Raw genomic sequence first — 18,364 nt, 5'->3', positions numbered from 1 at the left:
GTGTTTAACTAAAATGCAAGGCACCAGAGTGTGGTGCTCTCAAATAAGGGTACTGATATAGTGACATATTTGAAATTTGGTGGGAAGAAAGCAGCAGGACATGAACATCAAGATTAAGTACACAGGATGGACAGAATAATGCACACTAATATAAGAATTATATTAAAGTCTGAAATGATTTGAGTGTTAGTTGGCCACAATGAGCACAGACTAAAAATCCAGAGCTAACAGAAAAACAGAGTATTCGATCTGCAGTATCAACCTTCCCAACTAGGGTGACAACACTGGCTGCAATACACTGAAACAGGTCAAGGAGGCTACAAGATCAGAAAACACAGTAATAACAATAGTGGGAGATTTCTGCTATATTGATGTTGATTAGGCACACTGAATAATAATTTCCTGATCATATTTTTGTACAGGAATCAATGACTGCTTTGGGAAACAAGTTTGCCATGACAAGAGAAGCAATTCCTGATTTTTTCTCTAACAAAGAAATTTAAATCCTCACAGAGACCATATAAACCATTTTGAAAACCACAGCAGGGGAAAGAAAACAAACTCTTATCAACAAATAGTTTGGAAAGTGTAAAATAAACCCAGCATATTAAGTAGTGAAAGGTAAGTTACTAAAAGCAAGAACGCATCATTCAAAAAACCCTGATATCTTTCATTAAACCTTATTTTCTTCAGCTGGAAACACAGCTTGAATAACTATATTCAAAATAAATCCTTTCTCATACCAATGAAAAGCATAAAGCTTTCCAGACAGGCTGTAGGGCCTGTAAACAGTTTTGAGTACAAAAGCAGCACTCAAATTAAGATTGTTCTAGAACTGCAGGAATTTTTCTGTGCTCACTATGGATGACCAAACCCAGAGTGGTTTCTGGCCTGCAACCTTGTCTTTACATGGGATTTCAAACATCTGTCTCAGACTGAGGGTAAAAAGACCATGGGACAAGGAAACAACAAGCTACCAAGGTCAGACAGCACCCACCTCTGCCCCTGCTTCCTCCCCCAAGATAACATGGCTTGACTAACTTAAAATCTCCTGGTTCCTTCAGGCTGGTCTAGATCCTTTGCCTACCCACTATTATTTAATCCCTATAGAAGCACAAACAATTTCAGTACCTCATTTTCATCTTCCATTAGGAAACCTAAGGCAAATTCAAGACTTCTTCCAAAACAGTTTTCCCTGAAGGCAGGGCAAGAACCTGTCCTGAATAATTTTCCATTGATTTAAGTCAATCACGGAATCAACTGCTGAAAAGTATTTGCAAACTTTGCTTTCACTGCTGTTTTGACACATTAAAACTAGTTTCTGCTTGTCTGGAGACCAGCCCATAGCACAGCCTGCTCACTTAGTCATGCAACAAAAAGTTAAGATGCCATTTTGATTCAGCAGTAGCTCAGATCCAACCAAGTCTCACCTCTTTCAAGAGCTTTCTCACCACAGAAAACAGGGAATATGCCAAGACATAGCAAGACTGAGATCCCAAGAATTAAAGAATTAAAGAATGACATGGTAGCTTACAGTATGTGCAGCTAATAATGCCAAAATTTGAAACAAAATAAACCTTGATCCAATCGATGCTGAAGACTCAAGAAAACTAAAAGTTTTGAGACTGAGGAATAAGGAAGTGCATCAAAGTTACATATACCAATGTGTACATACGCATATATAAGTCTGCTCACTCTGTGCCCTGGACTTTCACATAACCAGACAATATACGGTAATAAGCCACTGATTCAATTTTTTTAAAGCAAATTTTCACTTAAGTAATCAATACTTTCATAAGCAACTAGACCAGCTTCAAATACATCCTCATTTCCGCATTTAGAGTCCTAAGTGTCCTGCATAAAAAGTGAGGTATTCCTAAGGATTAACCATAGCATATAAAAATCTGTAACCTGGATGAAAATCAGTCCTCAAAAAATGATATTCTGTAACTCCACAGGTACTAATATGTACATCAGGCTTATGAGAACGCTTCCTGGTGATGAGAAACTTTTTAGATTTGAGATCTGCCATAGAAAATTGAATGAAAAATTAACCTCAGCCAGCACCCTCTCCATAGCAGTGGTTAGCAGCAGATGCACAGACACAACAGGTGCCCCTCCAGAGAATATTCCTTTCCAAGGAGACACGGTTCCTGGCAGCTGACGACTTGGAGAATTCTCTAAACTAAATACTAATAAACTCTGAGTTTGTCTTACATCAACAACCATTATGCATGCCTGGCCTCCACAACACCCTAGAGCGCAGTGCAAAAGAGTTCAGCTGTTTTGTGCCTTCAATAAAGCTCAACTTGCCAAATCTCCATTGTAGATTTCAAGTACTTACACACTGCAAAGTCGTCTTAATCAGAGCTCTGAGCTTTCCACTTCCTCAACAGATATGAGATCTTGGGTAACAGAAGCATCGCTTTGGGGAAGGAAAAAAAAAAAACAACAAACCAACAGGAAAGGAGCTTGGCAAGCAGATTCTCCTCACAGAAAAGATCAGCTGCCAGCAGCCCCAGATCCAGGAGAAATACACAACAACATGCAGAACTGGGCTCCGAGCAAGAACTTGTCACTTCTACTAACCTGTAGTAGGACTGGTTCAGTGCTGGGTAACCAGGAACCAAAACCATATCAATTACAATAGATAATTCAAACTACAAGTTTACAAATTACTACAGGAATGCAAGTCACTTTGTGTCACAACACAGTAATAATTTACACTCTTCCTGGTACTCCATCTGGAACTAGGTTCTTTCACCCACACCATCACATGGTGTTTACTCAAACCCATCAGCTATGTTTGTGCAGCCTGTACAAAGGGGGTGGGTAATAAATCTGAACGGAGAGGGCATGCCCAAACATGAAGAAAGGCAGTGTAAAAATGCTCTAATTAACTGAACGTGCTTTGATACCAAGCAAAATGCACCATCACCATCTGCACTTCAGCAGAAAACCATATTAAACTGTCACAATTACCACAGCCATTGAAGTCAGAAACAATTTAAGGCATTTCATACGTTAACACACTACTCTATAACCAGTTTACCTGATCACGTTCTGGAACACCACACAATCACCTAAGTCTGACCTTTTCAGCACATACACCTGAAGGCAGAGATGGCAGCACCCAGGAGGGTATTTGCAGTGATCAGGCATCCCTGCCAGCATGCTCTGTCCCGTGTTGCTCACACATGTTCCATCAGAAAGCACTGGGAAAACACGCAATTTCAGATGAAACAATTTGCACAGAATTGCAATTTCAGAGCTCCCTGTGCAGCCTCAGTAATGTCACATCCTGGTGCGAACTAGCCTGTTACCAAGCTAATTCAAACGATTAGAAGAGAGCATGAGTTAAGCTCCTAAAACAACCTCACCCAAACATTTACAACTTTACAAGTACAACATACTCTTAGGAGTGAATTACATGAAGTGCTCACATGGTGATGGCAGTGCTTGCTTAAGAACACACAGTATCATCAGTGCTGGCACTGTGAAGGTGCTGTGTTTACAACAAAAAAAACCCCGTGGGGTAGCTAAGTGACATCTGTATGCTTTATTCAAAGCCATTTTAAAAATCAAAATCCATGTGAGACACTTGCTACGAGCTGCAGAAATAACATGCAAGTTGTGTTTGCAAGCAATCATGTTAGCACATTTGACTGAAGGAGTAGTATCACTTTCATAGGCATAAACCACCAGGTTTTGTCTCCTACTTGGCTAATTGCCAGTCTGCTTCAAGACAGAAGCACCAGCATTAACATACAAGTAGTAACAACCAAGGAGCATGAATTTTAAGCAGTTAAATCTTGGCACTAAGGTGTGGAAGAAGTAAAAGTGGAAAAGCAATTGAGCATACGGCTGCAGAAATCAGACATCCTGAAGTTGTGAAAGAGGTGCTGGCTTCCCACAAGATGTTCAAACCATGACACAGTACCATCAGACTACTGCAAAACATATGACTGCTGATGCTAACTGGCACATCTGCCCTGCAGCTTGCTCCTACTAATGGCTTAATGGTTGCCTAACAGAGACTGCAATGCTAGTGCTTCCCCCAAACACACGGCCTCCAGTGATTCAGTCTTCAGAGCACTGGTTCAACAGAAAGCTTCAAGCCATTGCTTTCCTAAGATGAAGAGCTCTTACCTATGCAATCGTTCATAAACTCTGGCATTCTTATTGACCCGTCTTTAAGGTTGTCAGGCTGCCATCTCCATCTTTGAGTTCAGACTATTATTTGTATGCACATACACACTCAGACATCCCAATGGATTTATACAATGTCTTGATAAAAAAATTCTTCCCCCCTTAATAAATTGCCAACTTCTGATTTCTATTGTAAGGTAAGTTTTGGGAGAACTCTGTATTCAGAAGTGGAAGACCAGTACAGTGACTTTTCTTAAAAGTAAATCAAGTCCATCTTTTAGATAACCAAGATACTTGAAAACAGTGTCTAGAAATAGCATCTAGTATTTTGGGGATGTGAAGGTGCAACCTCCTAGACCAGGAAGATTCTGCAAACGTACATGCCTTTCCTCCATTCTGTTTTACAGCAAGTGACACGAAACTCATGGAAGTAAAAGAGATACGCATTCACAAGCCAGTGACAAATGCTAGCTATTAAGACAGCATAAATAAGCAAGTGTACTTTATTATTTGAGATTAAGTGCATGATAAAACAAAACCAAAACTACCTATTTGAATGTGCAGGTGAGAACACCAACAAGCCTCTTGTTTGGATATTCCAGCACTCTCTTACAACTTAATCAGGCTCTCATTCATGGCTCCACTAAGACAGCATTCATTGCTCAAAGCAGCACAGACTACTCGTGGAGTTTTCAAAGTATGGTGCAGTATGCAATTGCACTCACAATCAGTTACATACTCGGTTAGCATTCATTTATACACTACCATCATAAACAAAGGCTGTGCATGGTTTGCTGTAAGATCAATACTCAGTCTGTTATTTTTAGGCATCTGTCCTCGTTAAATTTGTCATCAACTTTTCAGGAAGATGCTTTTGGGGTTTTCTTTGCTATTTTATCATCACAACTGAATTGTTTAGCAGAAGCATATGTTCCTGTACAAGGAAGGATAAACTTTCAGGTCAAAATGAAAGTAAGGAGCCGGAACTTGAACAAAAAACCTAAAAGCATGTTTATTGTGGCAGTTCCTTGGAATATCAGGGTTCAAGCCCTTCTTTTTGAAAGACTTGATTGAATAGCTAACGACAAGACTGAGACTGTCAGCACCCTATGTCCTAATCAGTGTTCAAGTTCTTTGACTAGATAGGGGTTAAAAATACCGCTCACCTTCTCTGTTTCCTGGAATTCAGCTAAAGTGATTGCTAGCACTGAAAGGGTACATTTTCATACATTTTGGTATCTTCAAGTTACGAAACAGCGAGCCGGGATTATTTGCAGGAATTTTCCCTCCAAGACTGAAATCTTATCAGTGTAGGAAGAAAGGTGGTAATAATTATGAAGAACAAAAATGCTTTGTGAACTCATGCCAGGTCTGCCCAGCCATTGCATACAGCAAGTAAGTGAAACTCTAAAGTTCAACAAGTATGGTTTTTGCTCTTCAAGAACGCCCTGAAGTTTCAAGATAGTCTTCAAATATCTAGCAGTTTTCCTTAAGTCTTTCATCATACATTCTCTATTGCCATTTCCCATTCTTTATGGAAATTTCAGCCAACCTCACCCTTGGTGCCCATCTTCCTTTGAACAAACTTCAAACATTCAAAGCAGAAGTTGGGTTGACCTGTTTTGCACTAACTGCTCAGTCCTCTCTCTCAGCAACCCTTCTATACTCTCCATTACATATTTCTACTTTTTTGCAGAGCTGTCAATGCTCTTAAATTGCCTCATATTCCTCACTTGCTTCTCATCCTAGCTAAAGTCAAATCTAGTACAGAAGGAATTACACAGGGAAGCAGTGCAGAATAGCCATAACACCTTGCATTCAAGACAAATGGAGGGGGATATTATTGCTATTGGTGTTGGGGGTGGGGGTGTTCTGTTTTGGTTTTTTTGTTTGTTTGTTTCTTTGGATGGGGTTTTTTTGGATATTTTTTTTTTTAAAAAATACACCCTCTGAGTAGTCTACAGACATTTACTTAAGTGAAGACCTTTTGTCTGCTGCTAATCTCCTCTTGACTGACAAGTACGAGGCTTTCACAAAACAGCAAGCACAAAAATGGCAGAAACACTCTGCAGAAGCAGCACCATGCTGCAAAGGTAGGGGCTATAACGCCAGTCATAACCTTGGAAAAAAACCAGTTCTTGCTGCCTAACAATGAGCCACAACTTAGTCATTCATTCAGCAAGTCAGAGCAGAGATAGTTTTAATCATTACCACTGAAATAACACCTGCATTAAATATTTGCCTTTACAATGAAGTTTTAATGCCAAGCAAATACACCACATTGTGCTAGGTGGCATACACTGAAACTACTTAACATAGTACTTACTTCAAGCTGACCTGAAGCTTTTCACATTCCTGAGCTATTTTATGAGGCATCTGTGTCCCCAGCTCTAGTGTGAGGGCTACACAACCTGTAGCTAACATTATCAGTATCCTGGCTAGTACAGTGACTTGTCAATGGAATCAGATAGTTAAGGTCATAGGAAGCCTCATCTGCTCCTGTGCATTGTGTGTCCTTTCAGATCTTCACCTAAAACTGAGAAGTTTCGGCAACTGGCTATATTTAACACCAACATATGATATGAACTAGTTTACAGAACATTTGAAGTATTCTCAACGTAACCTGTAGTGAAGCAATATACAGTAAGTACAACAGTATTACTTCGCTCTGGTGGATTATTCTGTGTAACAAATCTGTAACCTGCTTAAATTGTCTGAAAAAGCAGATCAACACTCTCTAATGACTGAAAATGACGCATCTTTGCCATGATATCCTTTTGCCGTACAAACTGAAAAACTAATCAAGATGATCAGGATTTCTCATGTTAACCAGGTCAGAAGTTTAATCAGCTCACAGTTTTTGCAGACTCGAAGATGCTTGCTATGCAGAAGTGGTCATTCATTCAGAAAAGACTAAAGCCAGCCAAGAACAATTTCCACTTACTCTACAAGAGATTTTACCACTGACTTGGTACTGCACTTTTGCACTGCAACAGCATCACAGCAGAATTTAATTCTGAAGATGCTGTATTTGCCAATTAAAAGAACAGCTGTTACTACACTTCAAAAAAAAAGTTCAAGGCTACTAATTATGTATAGTGAACAAAATCTAAAAAAACTGTAATAAACTGGTGATAGGAAATAATATTTTGGTAGCCAAACATACAGCTCCAACCCAACAATTAGAAGTCTTAAAGGTGCCATGGTTGTTGAGAATTTTCAGTAAGTATTGCTGAATAGTAGTTTAAATCCTATCAATCCTAACAGTTCCACCAGTATTTCACCTGCAGTACTGCACAACTGGCATCTGGATCAACCGGGCAATTCACAACCATTGTTCCAAGTGTTGCAGTCCCAGGAGAAAAACAACCAACCAATTGTTTTTATATTCAAAAAAAGTTTATGCTCCATAAAAAGGAAACCGTTTCTCACAATGAGATCAGCCCTGCAAGAAGAGTTTATGTGTACGTTTTATTTTTTTTTTACGAATTTTTTTGTTTGCCTTTTGGTCCCAGAAGAAACAAGCCTCCAAATCCAGGAGGAACTAGCTCTGCAAAGCTAAACATGGCATTGCACCTCTGCAACAGACCAATAACAAGACAGATGCCGTGGCAGTTTTGCAGAGCTGTTCAGAGGAAATCGCTTGATTTATGCAACACTATGAGGTGGCAGGCTGCAGTCCGTGCCCTCTGGAAAGCACGAGCTCCCTGTCCCACTTGACACAGCTGCTGGCAGGTGCCTACAGTCTCACAAGGGCTGAAATTCCACCAGAACCTGGTGGGTGAAGGACTGGAGAGAAGGGGCAGCTAGGTGCATGTTGCTTGAAAGACTGCCAAAGCAAGGTTATCGTCTCACCTAGGTGGTCTGGAAGGAATCCAGATATGCAAGCTGCCACCTGGCTCCCTGCAGATCCTCCTTGGGTCTGAGGAAGGGGCTCCACTTCAGCCCTGAGCAGCAGCACTCCTGGGGAGGGTTCTACACCTGCAGGACAACAGCAGGACTCAAAGCTCCTGTACAGAAATTGTCCCGTCAGTCCCTCTGAGACCCTGCAAGAATGCTCTAGTCTAGCAGAGAATTACGAATTTCTTAAGATTATTTTAGTATTTTTTCCTTGAATCAAGTTGCTTAAAGTTAGGCATCAAATCCAAATGCTAATTATAGCCTACATTTGTTTTACAAATCTACAGCAAAGCTTTAGAGAGCTGAAAAGTGTTTTAATTTCCAATCCTAGCCTCTCAAACGGTTCTCCCCATTCAACTATTTAGCTGACCTGACAGCTTCCCACAAAAGTAAAGCATATATACATCACCAGATCATTGCAGACACCCCGGAACTGTATGTTATACAGGAACATTAGCTTTGATTTCAACTCGGGACCGACCAAAATCAATGCCATGGGCAGTGACAGAGGTGTTACACACCCAGTGCCACATCCATACCTGATGCTCCCAGATGAGTTTCAGCTTCTGCCGCAGCCTCCCCTTGCGATGAGATGTGCACAAGCAGAGGGCATTGCACACACTGGCAAAGTACTGTCTCTGTGCTACAAAGCATAAAAGCAGCCCTGGATTTATAATAAACTCGATCATAACCATTCAATAACTGACAACCTAACAGGAGCTACATGACTGACAGGCAAAAACTGCCTTTCTCTTGCTTTGGCTGGTTTTTTTGGAAGAGTCAGCTCTGCCTTTTTTGCAAGGACTGATCACACATTAACTTCTACCATACAGCCCCTCAGTTAGATAATTTACTCTTACACATGGATTGGTTCTCTGGAGTCTCTAGGACTTGGTGCCATGTATAAACTACGCAGTCTGCAATACAGCTCGCCTCACATTTAACACTGTAGGTTTTGACTTCACTGGCTTTATAAGCCTGATGGAGGAAAAAAACGGAATCACAGCATGCTGGACTCAATCTTAAAGGTCTTTTCCAACTTACAAAGATTCTATGATGACTTAAAGGATATTGCTCTGATCTGGTACACTTTAAGCAGGCCTTCTACAACCAGACACCCATTTTTGTTAGCAGCAACCTATAAAACACTATTTATTGGGCTAAAGCACATTTAAGACATTCAATTCTGCAGCAGAAAATAACTGGGAGAACAAACAGATAAATGGGCTTTCGATTACTACCACCTAGAAAAAGTGTCAGTGGAAAATTACTGCAACTTTATAGATTCTGCACAGGGACAGGCAATACAAAGATTCAAGTTAAATTGTGTCTTTATATTGTTATAGACAGAACTCACAGCTTCCCCTGCTCAAAACTGCAGATAGCACCAAGATGTACAGCATCACTTCTGCAATGTGAAAGCTGTGCTTTCTGGGCTGTTCCTCCAGGGACATAATATACATCCATCATTAAAAGGGCAACAGAGACAGAATATTATTTCTGGATTTATGTTAGTCACAGACCTTCATTATTTAATTCTGCTGAGTACTAACACCAAATGACAGCTGCTAGGTCAAACAGTCACTTAACAGTACAGAAAGCCATGAAGCTATCATCCATATCAAAAGTGAGTCAGAAACACTAGCATTTCATACAGCAAGTATTCTACCCACATTGCAGCAGTCAAGAACTCCTGCACAGGGCTAACACAAATAGTGTACTTGAGTAACTTCACACAGTTGATGTTCATGTGGGAGACAGACAAGCAACTCTGCTTCCTGTGTTTCAGCTTCAAGAGGCAAGAAAATTGTTCTCATATTGGGACAGGTATTTGGCCGCCCATAGCATAAGTGGGTTTTCTGTGGGCATGAAGAAGCAGCACTTGGGGGGGCAGGGCACGGGGAAGAAGTTGATTAGGTACCTAGTAAGAGTTAATTGACATTGCACAACTGAATAATGTCCTGTGAAGGGTGAATTTTTTTTTTTCAAATCAATCTCAGTACATTTCCATCCGCATGGCAAAATTATTTCATCTACCAGCATAGAGTTCACCAATGCAGGTTAACAGTGCTGCAGTTTCTAGATTTCCATCTAGAAATACACCAATTCACAGTGTACAAATCCTCATGTCCTGCTCCGTCAGGACTCCAAATGCACAGTCTGCTGATTCAAGTTCTCTGGTAAGTGAAATCCCAGAATGCTGGAGCAGCCTGAATTGAAAAGGGTTGCCTGGGCAGGGGGAGGAGAACAAACCCAAGAAAACAGAAAAACCCCAAACCACAGACACACACCCAGTGCTGAGTAATCCAAGAAAATAAACAGGGGGAAAGTCACAAAGCTTCTCCTACTAGGAAAATACGTAGCCCTAACTGCTGAATGCTGAGGGAGGGGGAAAAAAAAAAAACAAACATAAAAAAAAAGAAAAGCACCACACTTGAGCTGAGCAGAACATCCAGGAAGAATCCACAAGAGATCTCCATCCCCCCGATCTCTTGCTTTAATAAATACTCTCTAAAATTAGATACATGAGAGTGCTCTCTTCCCTCCATCAGGTACTGGGGATGTTTCTGGAAGAGGACACTGTTTCTACCTCAATGTTTTCCCTTCAAATCCACCCACTGGCATTGTGTTTTCTCTGAGCCAAGTTAAACACACCAGAGGCGTTTTCACAAGTCATTTGGGTAGTACACTGCTCACAAACATCAACTGCAAGCAATTAATGCCACATTACAAACTTTCTCCAGAGGAAATTGCCTCGCAAGAAGCAGGCGTGGAAGGGACTGGCACCTGGAAACCACTCGCTTCAGACCTCTGGAAAGTCCGTCTATGGCTAAGCCTTCAGGGTTGCAAAGCAGTATTTGGTGGTTAGGCTTAAAATTGTTAAAATGTTTTCTGAAAAAAAAACACTGAGGAACAGCAGCCTGCAAAATAAATCTAGGAATATGCTTGGTGTAATAAACTTGCTTGGTCTGGGTTTCTTTCATCTATAAAGAAGTTCCTAGTCAAAACTAGGTATGCCAGAAGTCAGAAGGGGGGACAGTCTCCACTGACTAGGACGATTGTCATGCAGGAGGCCAAGGTTCAATTTGCCTGCAAGTACCAAGTGCTCAAGTTAGTTCTGCTCTTCCACATGATATACCCAAGCTACCAGTTGGTCTTTCATTTCTGACCACTGGTAAGTGTCTTTAAGAAAAAAAAAAAAAAAAATCAGAGATCACCTCCAGATTATTTTTCTTTTTAAAGCAGAAAGGAGAAAAATGTATATTCTCCGGTGATCACAACACGGGTAAACAGCTTGTACTGAAGCATACATGTTGGTCTAAAAATAAAGTTGTATGTCAGACAAGCAAGCCTTCTACATCAATAGAAGTTGTTAGACTGCATCATTTGACCGTTTTCTTCACAAATCACTGTACTACAGAGAATGGCTGATGTGAAAGGTAGCTGAAGTAACCATTTTCATAACATTAAACTGTACTAAAGTCTCCTGAATTGTTTCATGCAATCTTCCTCTCCCCACTCTGGCAGAAGCAAGGGCAACTGCCTGCTTAAGCTCCTAAGTTTTTAAGCTTAAGTTGTAAGATCTACCAGTTTACCACCCATCACTGTCTTAGTAGTTGCAATGAACCTGGTCTGTGCTTCCCCACATCATGTCCTTGAATTCCAGGTTTGCATATTAGGATTGAGGATTTGGGGGTTTTGATTATTCCATCCACGTTTCAAGTTAATTTTGGCAACTAACAAATTTATGGACAAACTACATTCATTCCTAAAAATTATTTTAGGTATACAAGCCAGTAATTCCATGTACTATGAGACACTGATTTGATGTACCAAAAGGGAATACAAAACAAACCCAAACCAAGCTATACCAGAGAAGCAGCATTCTGGATACTATATGAGAATGCTTTTTATCTCCAATATATTCGAGAGATCCCCAAAGACTCCACTGAAAGAGCCTTACACCTTGAAAATAAAGAGGCAATCACATACTAACAAGCTGAAAAGCACATTTTCGTTAAGCAGAGTAATCTTACTAATGCTGGAACCACTGCAGTCATCAGTGCCTCCTCCTGTTCCTGTTAGTTCAACGCTAATCTTGGTGCACCAGCTTAGTAGCCAATTTTTATACCTCCATCCTATCACATTACAGTATGGATCAGTTATTTTGCACAGAGTGGACACAAGATACTACACTATCCCACTGTGCTTTCTTCAAAAAGCCTGCTCAGCATTAGCTTTCACATGCAGAAATAAAACAGAATAAACCTCAGTATCCAGGTTTATTTATATGTCAGGTACCTGAACGTTTGCTCATATGATCACACAATGGAAAAATACATTTTTAAAAGCTTTTTGACAAAGCAATCCCAAGTCTTATCAAGACTCCGAGCAAGAGTCCACATTTGCATAGACTGATCCCATGGCCTGTGCAGATTCATCTTGCACGTACCCAGAAGGTCAATACATCCAAAATACTCAGTATGGAACGGGAAACCAAATACCAACCTAGAGAACATTCCTGTGGCCTCACCATCAGACCTCTCTCAAATTGAGGCTGCCAAGTTTCAAGTCTCTCATATTACATGAGCCACAAGGGTTTGACAGCCCTGTCATGCCATCCCACCTCTCTGCCGAGACACACAGAGCTAGCTGAGGTCCAGGAAAGTTGAAAGCTCCTCCAGCACAAAAGGAACCACCTCAGCAGCTTCTAACAGCTAAAGAGATGCAAGTGCATCAATGAGAGCTGCTCACTCACTTAAACAGTAACTACAAGGACTATATCGTCACCCGAATAGGGGAGATATCCCAAAGCTAGACTCTCCTGACTGCAGGCTGCCACGTATTTTCCCCACAACCACAATACACCCCAACAGGTTCACACTCTGCTTTAGAAAGCTATGGATGTCTGAAAAAAAAGTTGACTCAGCAGTCAAGAAAACTTGACAAACTTTCAACCAGAAAAATTAAGACCCCTCCTGAAAAACAGTGCCTGAATAAGAGCACCCACCAGAACAGAGCAGCAGAGATGGCTTTTAGATTACTGGGGGGGGGGGGGGGGGGGCAGGGAGGGAGAGAGAAGAATAAGAGCTGAGAGTCACAAGACCGCCTTCTGCTTAATACCTACCATATTCAGAAAGAAACAAGACATCAGTACTGTCGTGTTTATTTATTAAAAATATATACAGAGAAATACCAGTCACCAGCTCCTTCTTCCAACAGAAGATGCTTGCAGACTCAGATACTGGTTAAGTGCTCAAGTGGTAACAGCGGTTTCCTACACAACAACAAAACTCAGCCTCTGTACTGATGCAGATACACATCACCAGCTTTCACCAACTAAAGCCCACGAGGTATGGTAAAGCAGAGCCAGGCTGACAGCTGAAAAGTCATGAAGACTGCAAGACATGAAGCGGGCACATTTGCTTTTCAAGCACCTGAATGTGTTGTCACAGACAGCTTCATCTAAGGTAGGGTGACCGGAACAGGACAAGTGCAAGGATCAGCCTTTTTTTCCCCACAGATGGAGGCCGATTCCTGGGTAGCAACTGGTATTATGTGATCACTTCAGATCCCACGCTCCATAAGGGAAACAAAGGCAGTGGTCCCCATCACTACCTCCATAGCCTGCCCTCCTTCACTCCATCTGTTGAGCAAAGGATCAGTTTTGGAGAGTAATAAAAACCAGCATATTAGTCAGCTGTAAGAACAGTTTCCCCTTTTCAGTTTGAAAAAAATGTATCTGCGCTCACACACACAGGGGTGTAGGTCAGAGCCCACAGCAGTTTCACTGTTCCCGTTTCCCTAAACGTTTAAGCAGATTCAGCTTAATGCACTTTTCCAGATCTTCTGGTTGGAGATGTTAGCCCACTGTGTTACAGCTAACCCTGTCTGGCTGTGCAGGACGCTGACACCGACCACAGTGCCCACTCTGTTTAAGTGTATTAAACACTATTCCTCACATGCACACACTTCCTTGCATGCACTCTTCACCTTTCAGTGGCAATAAGACATTTTATTAAGACAAACCCTTGGAAAAGTGTTGTTAGCAGTCCTGCTCTCAGGTAACAGAAAGCCACAGACGAGGTACATGAGGTACAGAAATGTAGGCATGAAACAAACCAACTCCTCGCTTCCTCCTCTGCCATTTCAGGATCAGGATGGGGGACACTGAAATTAGATACTATTCTTAAAAGGTTGTTAGATAACCTAAGAAAAAATATAGTAACTTTAAGATATTACCATTGCACTACAATTCCTCAAAAGCTACTTCTGGGATTTCTTCAGAAATAATTACTACTGTTACCTAAGAGAGACCCATATGTAAGTCTGACTGCTGCATCCAACCTTTCCTCCTGCCTATCTGTTTCAGGAAGAAAGGTAAAAATCACAGCAGAGCTAAAAGCTAAGGTGAAGCCATGGCTACCTGTCTGCTTGACCCAAATCCCTGAATCACCAAGGAAGAATGGCAGAAGGAGGGAGGCGGCCCACTATCACCTGAACTGCGAGTTTTTAAAGTCACTGGTTTGCCTGTCCCTGAAGTTTAGCTCTGTCCTTGAGCACTGGATGCTTGTTTGTGGGTTAGGCAGTCCTGCCTGCAAGTTCAGCTCTATTAAGACAGAGTATTTATTACAATTTAATAATACATTCAAGTCAAAAAACTGTGTTGGCTTAAATGTATTTTGCAATATTACATTAATTTCCTATTTTTTCCCATTCTAAGTATAGGTCTTCCCCAGTCCCGTAAAAAGAAACACATTAGATTTCCTTTCCCACCTTTAAAAGTTTGATCAATCTTTCCTTCTATTTAGAAATCAAATACAGGTAGCTCCTGCTTTAATAGGTTAGCTAAAGATAGATGAAAAAGCAATGCCTTAGCATGCAAAGATCAATGATCAAAGACCACCTCAAATATGAGAATACCAAAAAAAAGCCACTAAGTAGAGGTCTTTTATTATCCCCAACTCTCCATTTTAAGAACTGCAGCTTGTTTGTTCTTCCCAAATGTCAATAGAAAATGGCATATTATACTAGTTTTGCCAACACATCAACCAGCCTTCCAGGAAATAATGTGTCAGCAACATATGGAAACTACTTGCAGGGGGGGGTTGGCATTTTTCTCCCAGACTGGCATGGTTTTAGCACTAATTGAATGTTCCCTGGTGTTTTAAAGTTAACAGCTAAAACAGAAGCATTAGTGGCTTCCACAATCAGTGACAGTATGTGTTTATCATTTGATAGAAGTCACCAAACCTCCCTCACAAAGATTACCAGCTTCAATGTAATTTTTGCAACTAAAAGGTTTACTTTGGACTACATTTAGGCAAACAGCTTCAGAAAGTACAAGTAATCTTATTATCCTCTAAGCAGCAAAGAATAAGCTGTTAAGAGCCACATAGAAGAGCATGCTTCTGTATTTATGGAACAAACAACTTCAAGTAATAAATTTGGAAAGTTACTTTAAATGTAGTAGCACGTCACACTAGGGCATGGGGTAAAGACAGACACACCACAAACTACTTTTAAAAGGCTTGTGCTTTGACTATAAAAGGGACAAGTTGAGGCCAAGTTAGACTAGTCATCAGAAGTTCTCCTCAGTGGCATACATCAGAGCAAAAGCAATCAGTAAGATTAAGGGAAAAAGAAAGAAAAAAAACCCCAACAACTACAAAACAAAAACATAGAAGCCAAACTAACATATAGAGCCCTCTCCTGAGATTTCAACTTTCAAAGAGGAGTTCAGCCATGCAGCAATAAAAGGCTCAGGCTGAAGAATTTTCCTTAGACTCTCTGCCAGCACTGCATCAAACGCTCCCTGCGTGCTAGCAACAAGTCCTAAAAGCAGGTTTGACAAGGGCTTCACAGATTTGACAGATGATACTTGCAAAAGAGCTTCTTTTGTAAAGCTTCAGACCTTATTTACAGTGAGGGACAAGAGCTCTGTTCAACTCGGTAAGCAACTGGTTTGCCCTACCAGGTCTGGAGCAAGAGGAAGATGGACTTGTCCAACTCCCCTTTCTATTACTGACGGACTCATAAGACTTAAAAAGTACAAACTGCTATTTTCATACAGCTGTGGGCTACTGCAACTCATACACAGAGCCAGGCTACGATCTTACTCCACAGCAGTTACTGTGCCCAGGAGCTTCTGCACAAGGCCACCAGTGTTGCCTGCAGGGCTCCACAAGGAGCTAGGTGTTCAGAGCTTGCAGTGCACTGGCATTGGGGTGGAGAAACACTGCCCCTGTGCTCCAAGTCACAAAGACAAAACCCACACAGACATGCAGGTGTTCCCACACCACCACCATCCTTCCCCTGTGCATCACAAATTACAACAAACAGGTACCCTAGAAGACTATTTTATATTAAAAAGTCTGCAGAGCAGCTTGGACAAATTTGATTTTAGCCTACCTTCAGACAGCCTGAGGAAAGAACAGTCGTTTGGAAAAGTCATATTGCAGCACATCAAACAATTATTCATTTTTGCCCTACAGAAGTAAAAGTTCTCCCTCCCCCTTTTAAGTCACATAAACCGCAGTCTCTTACTCCCGTCTGCTACAGGCAAGGAGAGATGAATATGGTGCTTCCAAAAAGCAATTTACCCATATCGTAGATTTACCCTAGAAGTGTGTAACTTGCTGTTGCACCTCTTTACTGTAGCCTTCTCAATTAATTCAGCAATGCAGGAAAAGAGAGGAAAAAAAAAAAAAAAAAAACAAACTAGGATAGCTAGGATACACACTATGTAAAACAGCATGAAGGTTACTTTCACCCTCCGTAAGTATTTCTTCCCTCAGGGTATAAAGGAATTGCAATAAATATATAGACAAATTCCTTTTAGCACAGTCTATTTAGAAGTGAAATTATGACAGCTATATTAAACTCCACTGTAACATACTCATCATTCAAATTAAGACATTCAAGTGGCATGTGCTCACCAACAATATTTTAAACACAAACCGCAGGTTTTGGGTACATGAACTTAAAAGACTTGACAAGTTGCCAGTGCCAGCAAGGGATGCCCAGAGCCTGCAGAAGGATCACAGGTCAGCAGAAGAGCACCTGAAGAGCAGCACAAAGGAAATCCAGCCACTTCACCAGTAGGTCAGCCTCACTGGGGGCCCAACTTAAATGCCTCTATGCAAACACACGTAGCATGGGGAATAAACAAGAGGAATTAAGAGATGGGCACATGCCTGCAGGGCTGTGATCTTATTGGCATCACAGAGATGTGGTGGGATGGCTCCTATGATGGAATGTTGCAGTGGAAGGATACAGGCTCTTCAGGAAGGACAGGCAGGGGAGACAAGGAGGAGGTGTCACCCTCTACATCAATGACCAGCTGGAGTGCACTGAGGTTTGCCTGCAGATAGACAGGATTAAAGGCAGGACAGAGACAGGTGACATTGTAGTATGGGTCTGTTACAGGCCACCTGACCAGGAAGACCAAGCGAATGAGACCCTCTATAGACAGACAGGAGCAGCCTCACATTCACAAGCCCCAGTCCTCATGGGGGATTACAGCCACCCCAATAGCTGTTAGAGGGGCACCAACAGTGGGCACAAGCAATGCAGGAGGTTCTTGGAATGCATTGACAGGAACTTCCTTCTCCAAGTGATAGGGGAACCAGTGAGGAGAGGTGCTATGCTGGACCTCACCAACAAGGAGGGGCTCATGGAGAATGTGAAGCTCAAGAGCAACCTTTGCTGCAGTGCCCATGAAATAGCGGAGTTCAGGATCTTTAGGACAGTGAGGAAGGCAAACAACGTCACTACCCTGAACTTCAGGAGAACTAACTTTGGTCTCTTCAGGGATCTGCTTGGTAGAGTACCATGGGATAAAGCCCTGGAGGGAAAAGGGGCCCAAGAAAGCTGGTTAATATTCAAGAATCACCTCCTGCAAGCTCAGGAGCAATGTGTTCCAACGAAGAGGAAGTCAGGCAGAATGGCCAGGAGGCCTGCATGGATGAACAAGGAGCTGCTGGATAAAAATCAGACACAAACAGGAAGTCTACAAAGCATGGAAGCAAGGATATGTAGCCTGGGAGGAATACAGAGAAATGGTCTGAGCAGCCAGGGACCCACTATAGGAGATCAGGTTAGAGAACTTCTAAGGAACCTGAAAGTGTGTGACTGCATGGGGCCTAATGAGATGCATCTGTGGGTCCTAAAGGAACTAGTGGATGAAGTGGCTAAGCCCCTATCGATCATATTTGAGAAGCAGTGGCAATCCTGTGAAGTTCCCACAGACTGGAAAAGGGGAACTGTAACCCTCATTTTTAAAAAGGGAAATAAGGAAGACCTGGGGAACTAC

General features: G+C 41.6%; 1 protein-coding gene across 3 annotated transcripts in view; it reads right to left on the bottom strand.

The window, feature by feature from the left end:
* The window catches only part of MTUS1 (microtubule associated scaffold protein 1), a 129,156-nt gene that overhangs the window by 95,907 nt on the left and 14,885 nt on the right, over positions 1-18,364 (bottom strand). The window contains exons 1-2 of one of the 3 annotated variants that reach the window (XM_056330775.1): positions 2,590-2,694; positions 2,345-2,425 (exon numbers count right to left, since the gene is read on the bottom strand). The exons of 1 other annotated variant lie outside the window; for it this stretch is intronic. The gene's annotated coding sequence lies outside the window, so the exon portion shown is untranslated. Of the gene's footprint in view, positions 1-2,344; positions 2,426-2,589; positions 2,697-18,364 lie in introns of those variants that run through there. One more of the 3 variants, XM_056330784.1, reaches the window with a different exon arrangement.

The sequence above is a fragment of the Falco biarmicus genome, chromosome 1 (genome assembly GCF_023638135.1).
Source record: "Falco biarmicus isolate bFalBia1 chromosome 1, bFalBia1.pri, whole genome shotgun sequence".
NCBI lineage: Eukaryota > Metazoa > Chordata > Aves > Falconiformes > Falconidae > Falco > Falco biarmicus.
The sequence above is the reverse complement of the archived record's forward strand: the minus strand, read 5'-3'. Positions and strand labels throughout refer to the sequence as shown.